This window comes from Aulonocara stuartgranti (assembly GCF_965226115.1).
Source record: "Aulonocara stuartgranti genome assembly, chromosome: 4".
NCBI classification, from domain to species: domain Eukaryota; kingdom Metazoa; phylum Chordata; class Actinopteri; order Cichliformes; family Cichlidae; genus Aulonocara; species Aulonocara stuartgranti.
The window spans coordinates 36,306,662-36,313,097 of NC_138942.1; the positions used below are offsets into that span (position 1 = coordinate 36,306,662).

The following is a 6,436-nucleotide window of genomic DNA, read 5'->3' on the forward strand; positions in this document are numbered from 1 at the left end:
ATCTTTGTGGTTATGAAACTGTCCATGTGTTTGCAGAAAATGTCACATGTTCAAAGCCATCCCAGCACCTGGGGTTTGTATAAGTGCAGCTGCTGGTGGGGAGATAGTCTCACTCTTCTATATAAAGAGTCAGCAGGCAGCAGATCTTCATCTGTGATCTCCTCCATCATCACGTCTTCACTCTTCAGCAGCTATGGCTTCACTTCGTGCCCTTCTGGGAGTGGTGCTGTGCTCCTCATGGTTTCTGCTTCTGCCTCAGGCCGACTTTGATTTACAGAGTCATCCATAATATTTTTTATTTTTTATTTTACTGCCCATCTATTTTCATACAAATGTCTCCGTCTTATGGAAAAGGGGTGGAGCTTATCCAACGAGGACAGGCAGGGCCCCCCCAGACAGTTTAGCAGTCTATACAGGAGGCTGACCTTTGCAACATGTACTTCTATAATGACTTCACCATTTAGGTTATTTGGTTATGTTTCACCCTGGATTTTGTGTGATAATATTTATTTTGTCCACTGATTTAAAAACAACAAACTATATGAATATAAAACAGAGTGAACAACAAAACATCAGCTTTGGAAACTTTGATGTAAAATTCTGCAGTTGTTTTCTCAGATATAACATAAATCAAACTAACATACATCAGTGTGTTATTAATGTGCACACACACACACACACACACACACACACACACACACACACACACACACACACACACACACACACGTGTTACAATAAACAGCTCTTATGCTTCTGTATGATTCTCAGTGCTTTCCATTTGCGTGTCCACAGGTTGCTGTAAGTGGTGCTTGACTGCAGTTTGCTCTCATTTCAAGTGGTTTGCTGTCACAAAGCCAACAGGAAGTCCGGCCATGGTTGAGCCAACTGAAGATGGGTTGAAGGTGGCGTCCTCGTTTCCTCTGTGAGCGCGAGAGGACAGACAAAGCAAACACCGTTTGGACAGCATTAAAATATTTACACTGATGATTAATGTTGTGTCTTTGCACCTGTAGCGATACATGTTGGAAAATGGAGACTTTAGCCACCAAGACTGACGTGCCTGGAAACTTCCCTGTGAGTACGCCCACAAAGACAGGAAACAGTTTAGCCACCGCGGTTAATCCTCCATCATCATCATCCAGTATTTTCACATCTTTTCTTCTGCTGTTTCCCTTGTTGTCAGTCACGGGGTTTGTGACTGAAATGCGTGTGGTCGACGGGAAGCCTGACGAGTACGGCCTGAATCATTCCATCAACACCGGACGGAGTGAAACCTTTGTTGAAAACAGATTATATGGTAACGTTGCATTTAGCTTCAGTAAACTGTGAAGTTACAGCAGCAGATTTACATCACGTGGCTTCACAGGAAGTAGTCTGGACCTCAGCGCTGAGGTTCAAGCAGCTCTGCTTGCAGACGGCATCCTTCCTGAAAATGTTCTTCATCTTCCTCAAACCAGAACTTTTACATTGGTGCTGAAGTTCTATATAAAAACAGCCTGAAATACAAAGTGATGTTGTGCACTGATTACCTCACACTTTCCATGTTTCCTTCTACAGAGGAGTGTCCGCCTGAGTGTTTTGTCTGATCTGTTGTTGATCGTCTCATTGACACTGCATGCAGATCTGACACCAGGGCTGGACTGGGACAAAAAATGGTCCCGGGCATTTTGACTGGAGACCGGCCCCCCAGGTATTAAAGGAAAAACCATGAAGCCTTTGAATGAAAACAAACGCTGTTGTCACAGTGATGGACGCTGTCTTGTTGGTATACATGCATCAGTCTAATAAACTTAAACCTGCACCATCCTCCCTGTCCTGCTATTCTAAACAGGAAGTAGACTGTTGGTCGAGTTAACCTCCTGAACATCTACAACACACGGTGGAAACCTGACATTAAGACAGAGACTAGAGGTGAGACATGATCATTGCTGATTACTGATGACAGATTTAGATATGTTTTCATAAACCTTTCATTTGCCACATCAATAAACAGCACGGCAGGGCAAAATATGTTTTCTAACATGGCAACCTTTAAAAAGTGAAAGGAGACAGAAAGACAGCTGAGAAAGAATCAAACGGACTTTTTGATGCATTTTACACACAGTACTGGTGCAGAATCTAGAAAATGTGGGAAACACTGGCATCATATGCAGTACTTACTTCTGAAGAAATTATGATGGGACCCTAAAAAATGACTATGTACAATAATGGATTTCTATACATTTTACATCAGATGAAAACGTTTGTTGTAAGATTCAGATAATTATTTATTAAAAGTGAGACATTTTAAATGAGAACAAGAAAGAAAAGTATTTCTTTGTGCCCCCCTCTCCCTGTTAATGCCCTACCTGCCCCCCTGGCAACACTTTGCTAGACCCGCCCCTGCACAGTTACCAGCTGTCAGCTACACAAAAAGGATCCTGGTGTTATTTGTCTCTCAGAAACAGTTCATAACTTCAACTCATTTTGGTTTTGTCATGTTTTGTTCTTTACATTGTCTTTCTTCTATATAATTGTTAAACATTTAATAAATATGTCTACAAAAAGATTTTAAAAATCAGACATTTCACACAGACACCCAAATGATTTCTGACTGATGAAGGGGGCTGAAGGTGCCCTGCTCTTGCCCAGCTTCTGCTGCTCTCTCCCTGCTCACTGTCAGCAGCTGGCAGCCTCGGTCCTGCCTGAGACTCTTCATCTATCAGTGCCAAAGAATATGGGAAATAGCAACGCACAACATGCACATTACAAAACAAGCACATGAATCAGCATTACATTCATTAGTGAAGTGCTGACGTTCGTTCCTAAACTTTGGGCCTTAATTAACATCACTGTGAACTAATGTTTGCTTTGCTTCTTAACCAGTGAAGCAGCGAGGGGCTTTCTGAGGTTCCTGCTCGTAAATGCCCAAAATGAGTCGAGTATTTCTCTGCAACTACAAACTCTGTTTTCATCAGAGGTGTAAATATTACAGCACTGTGTCAGAGTCACTGAGGCTGGAACACAGAAAAAGGAAGTAGATGTATTTATTTTTAGACTTTATTGCCTGGAACCACTTTAAAAATACGCTTTGGGTCACAATTAACTGCAGAAAACCAGGAATCCACATATGAACATTATCTGTGCAGAGATTTATGCTTCTGAAGGTAAACAGTGAAAACTTGCAGCACTAAATGCACAGATAGCCAGGCGTTTCACATTTTGGGACCATCTGCCAGTTTTCATTTCTTAGGTATTGAAGAGCAGAAATGATTGAATTTTATTTACATGCTTAAAAATGTTTGCTTTTGAATATTATTTGAAGAATTACCCACACACTCAGGCACTGTGGGCCTGTTTCCCTTTGCACAACCGAGTGTTGGAAACGGGCCTTTTCTCTTTAAACTCTGAGGGGCTGTAACTTTGGCTTCTATTGGCAGATTTGCATGATTGACCCTCTTTTTAAAATAGTTTTAGCCAAGAGAATCAAGCTAACATCACTGTTTTTACGTCAGCTCACGTCACACGAGCTGTTTCAAGAAAAGTCCTCCTGTCACACAGCAATGCCTACATCAATCACACCACTCTGCTTAAATAATAATAATAATGTTTAGTGAAGCAGGTGAAGCAAAGGGCTGCTTTTAATAGGCTGGGAGACCCAGGTGTGCTGCTTTAGCTGCTGAGCCTCTCATGCTAGCCTCCATCTATAAGCTGGGATCACAGGAGCACTGCAGTCCTGACTAGATCAAGGATTGTTATTCATGCAGGTGACAAAAGTTTACATTCACAGAGTCATAGGATTGAGCCTGGTTTGAAAAGCAGCTGTTTAATGCAGCTGCTTAGAGTTCACACACAGTAGAAGAATCAGACTTGAGTCACATTTCAAACACTGGAAAAATACTCAGCAAGTAACAATGAAAACAGCACAGACTCAGTATATCCTGTTCAGTCCTGTGTTTGATATGAATGTGCTGTTCAGAGAGGATCTCATGTCCTCTTTTACAAAGCCTTTGTTTCATGATGTTTGTGTATAAATGAATGTAGGTGTGTTTCTAAGTGTGAAGGAGCCCTGGGAGAAAAGACTGAAGCTTGTGCCAAAGAACAAACAGGAAAGAAAGATCAGCATTAATGAAGACGAGCACAGAAGGAGCCCAAGCACGTGTTGCTTTTTCAGATTTCTCTAAAAGTGTGTGTTCATTTGTTCCATCCTTCACAACAAACAACAGCTGACAGACACACATGCACTCTGTGTCACTTCACAGGGGCTGATGAAAGTGGACACAGTAAAGGGAGAGCTGGACCTGCTCTACACATCCTGCACTCTGTTAACAGACTTTATTCTGCAGCATCAACAGATAAAAATATATGAAGATATAGAAACGTTTAACATTGTGACTGTTCACATTAGTGAAGCTGTTACTTTGCTGCCAGGTGGGAAAAGAAGCCTAAAGCTGAGTCTGATTAAACATCTGCTGCACCAGAGAGTTTCATGGCCCTGCTTTATCCTGTGCTTGCTGACCACCTCGTCCTGAAACCTCTTCATCATCCTCACAGTTGTGTGAAGAAAGAGGGAAGCAGGTGGAAACCATCTGTGCTGCTGTGTTCACTTGTGTGTGTGCGTCTATGGTCATATCTAATGTGTACCTACAGACAAACACAAACACAAACACCTGGCATTGCACAAGAGTCTCTATGGAGCAACCTGCAGATGTCAGAGATGTGATTAGAGGGTAAAGTGGACTAGTGAGAGCATCTATGTTGTTGTTGTCTGCTGGGGGACAGCATCAGCTCCAGAGATGCATCAGGATCAGCAAACTAATCTGCAAGGCTGCAAGTGTCACTGAAGGAGTTTGAGTCAGTGAGGGACTCAAACTCACACAGCTGGTCAAGAAGGCTCAGCAGCTGCTGTATTTCCTGAGGAGGCTGAGGAAATTTGGTATGTTGGCCAAGATCCTCAGCAGGTTCTACAGCTGCACTGTGGAGAGCAGCCTGACAGCTGCATCACTGCATGGTACGGCAGCACTACTGCAAACCGCAAACGCCTGCAGAGAGTGATAACAACTGTGGAGAAGATCATCAGGACCCCGCTGCCCTCTCTGCAGAGCAGCTACCATCACAGAGTCCAGAGGAGAGACACACCTCTGCCCTCGAGACGAAGGTTCAGAAGTGTGAAATGTAGAACATCCAGACTCAACAACTCCATCTTCCCCACTGCTATCAGACTCCTGAACAGCTGACCGACCTCAAACTGCAGTTTGCACATCAGGTCACTTTGCACACTAAGTTCATTTTGCACATTAAACTCCATGTACATCCATGTACATCGACATCTGCAGACCACACGTGTCTTCAGTTACTTATTTGTACTTATTTGCAGTTATTTATCTTTTTATTTTATTTTTTTAAGTTATTTTTTATCCTTATTTTATCTTTTTATTTATTCTTATCTTGTTCTTTTAACCATTATCTAACTTGGCATTGTGCACGGTGTGTTTAGATTCAGTTTAAATTCAGGGACACGGAGCCCCTGTTGATCCTCTACCTAATCACACGAGCCACGGTGTGAGAACGGGTGTGGGTCTCAATCAGCCAAGGTTTTGGGTGAACCCATTGTGAGATCTAGCCCCACCCCATCATGTGATTTCCTGTGATCAAATGTCCCAGGATGTAAGTGGGCGTTAAGACGTCCATGTCCCTCTTCAAGCAACTTAAAGAAGTCCAGACGCTTTTCTTTCCAAGCTCCTTCAACAACATCATTCATAGAACAACTTCCAGCTTCTTTTGCTCGGCTACAGTTTGGATGGATTTGCAGATGCAACAAGACTAAAATGGTTAGGGTCAGGAGGTCAAAGGTCAGAGCGCCTGTGGGTCTGAGGGCGGCCTCACGCTGGAGAAGGATGAAGGAGTCTGACCTGAGCCAGTGTTTGACATGAACACATCAGCACTGCTGTCAGTGAGCCTAACGACAGCCGTTAGCATCATTTCAGTGTTTCAGTCATAAAAACACTTCCTGTCACTGTGGTGGTTACAGTGACATCATGCAGTTTGTGCTTTGACCTCCAGAGGGCGACAAATCAGCACAGACAGAGAGCTCCATTCAAACTTTGCTGCCATCAGGAATAATTCTTCAAATATAATCATCAGTGTTTGAGCAGTTATGATATCAGGGACAATCTAGACATGTGTGACAATACTGAACATGTCACATGACACACCTCAAACATCATGTGATCCACTCTCAGTCTGCACTTTCATTCATGACTTCAACAGGTTGAAATGAGCTTTGAAGAAACATTCAGTGAAATAAATCTTTCATGGATTCATGTGAGCAGCAGATGAACTTTGTACCAACAACATCTTCAATAACAGAGTCTGAATGAAGCTCAGGTGTTGATGCTGCTCACTGATTGGACGCTTGCTTTCAGCTCTGCTCTCAGTCTTTACTGCACAGGTG

The 6,436-nt window shown here is 42.8% G+C and overlaps 1 long non-coding RNA gene across 1 annotated transcript; it reads left to right on the forward strand.

Moving 5' to 3' along the window:
- The first annotated feature begins 677 nt into the window (after nucleotides 1–677).
- Nucleotides 678–1,497, forward strand: LOC309705036. The gene is made up of 3 exons (XR_014276446.1): nucleotides 678–925; nucleotides 1,017–1,077; nucleotides 1,187–1,497. It is a non-coding gene; the product is annotated as an uncharacterized lncRNA (long non-coding RNA).
- Nucleotides 1,498–6,436: the final 4,939 nt, after the last annotated feature.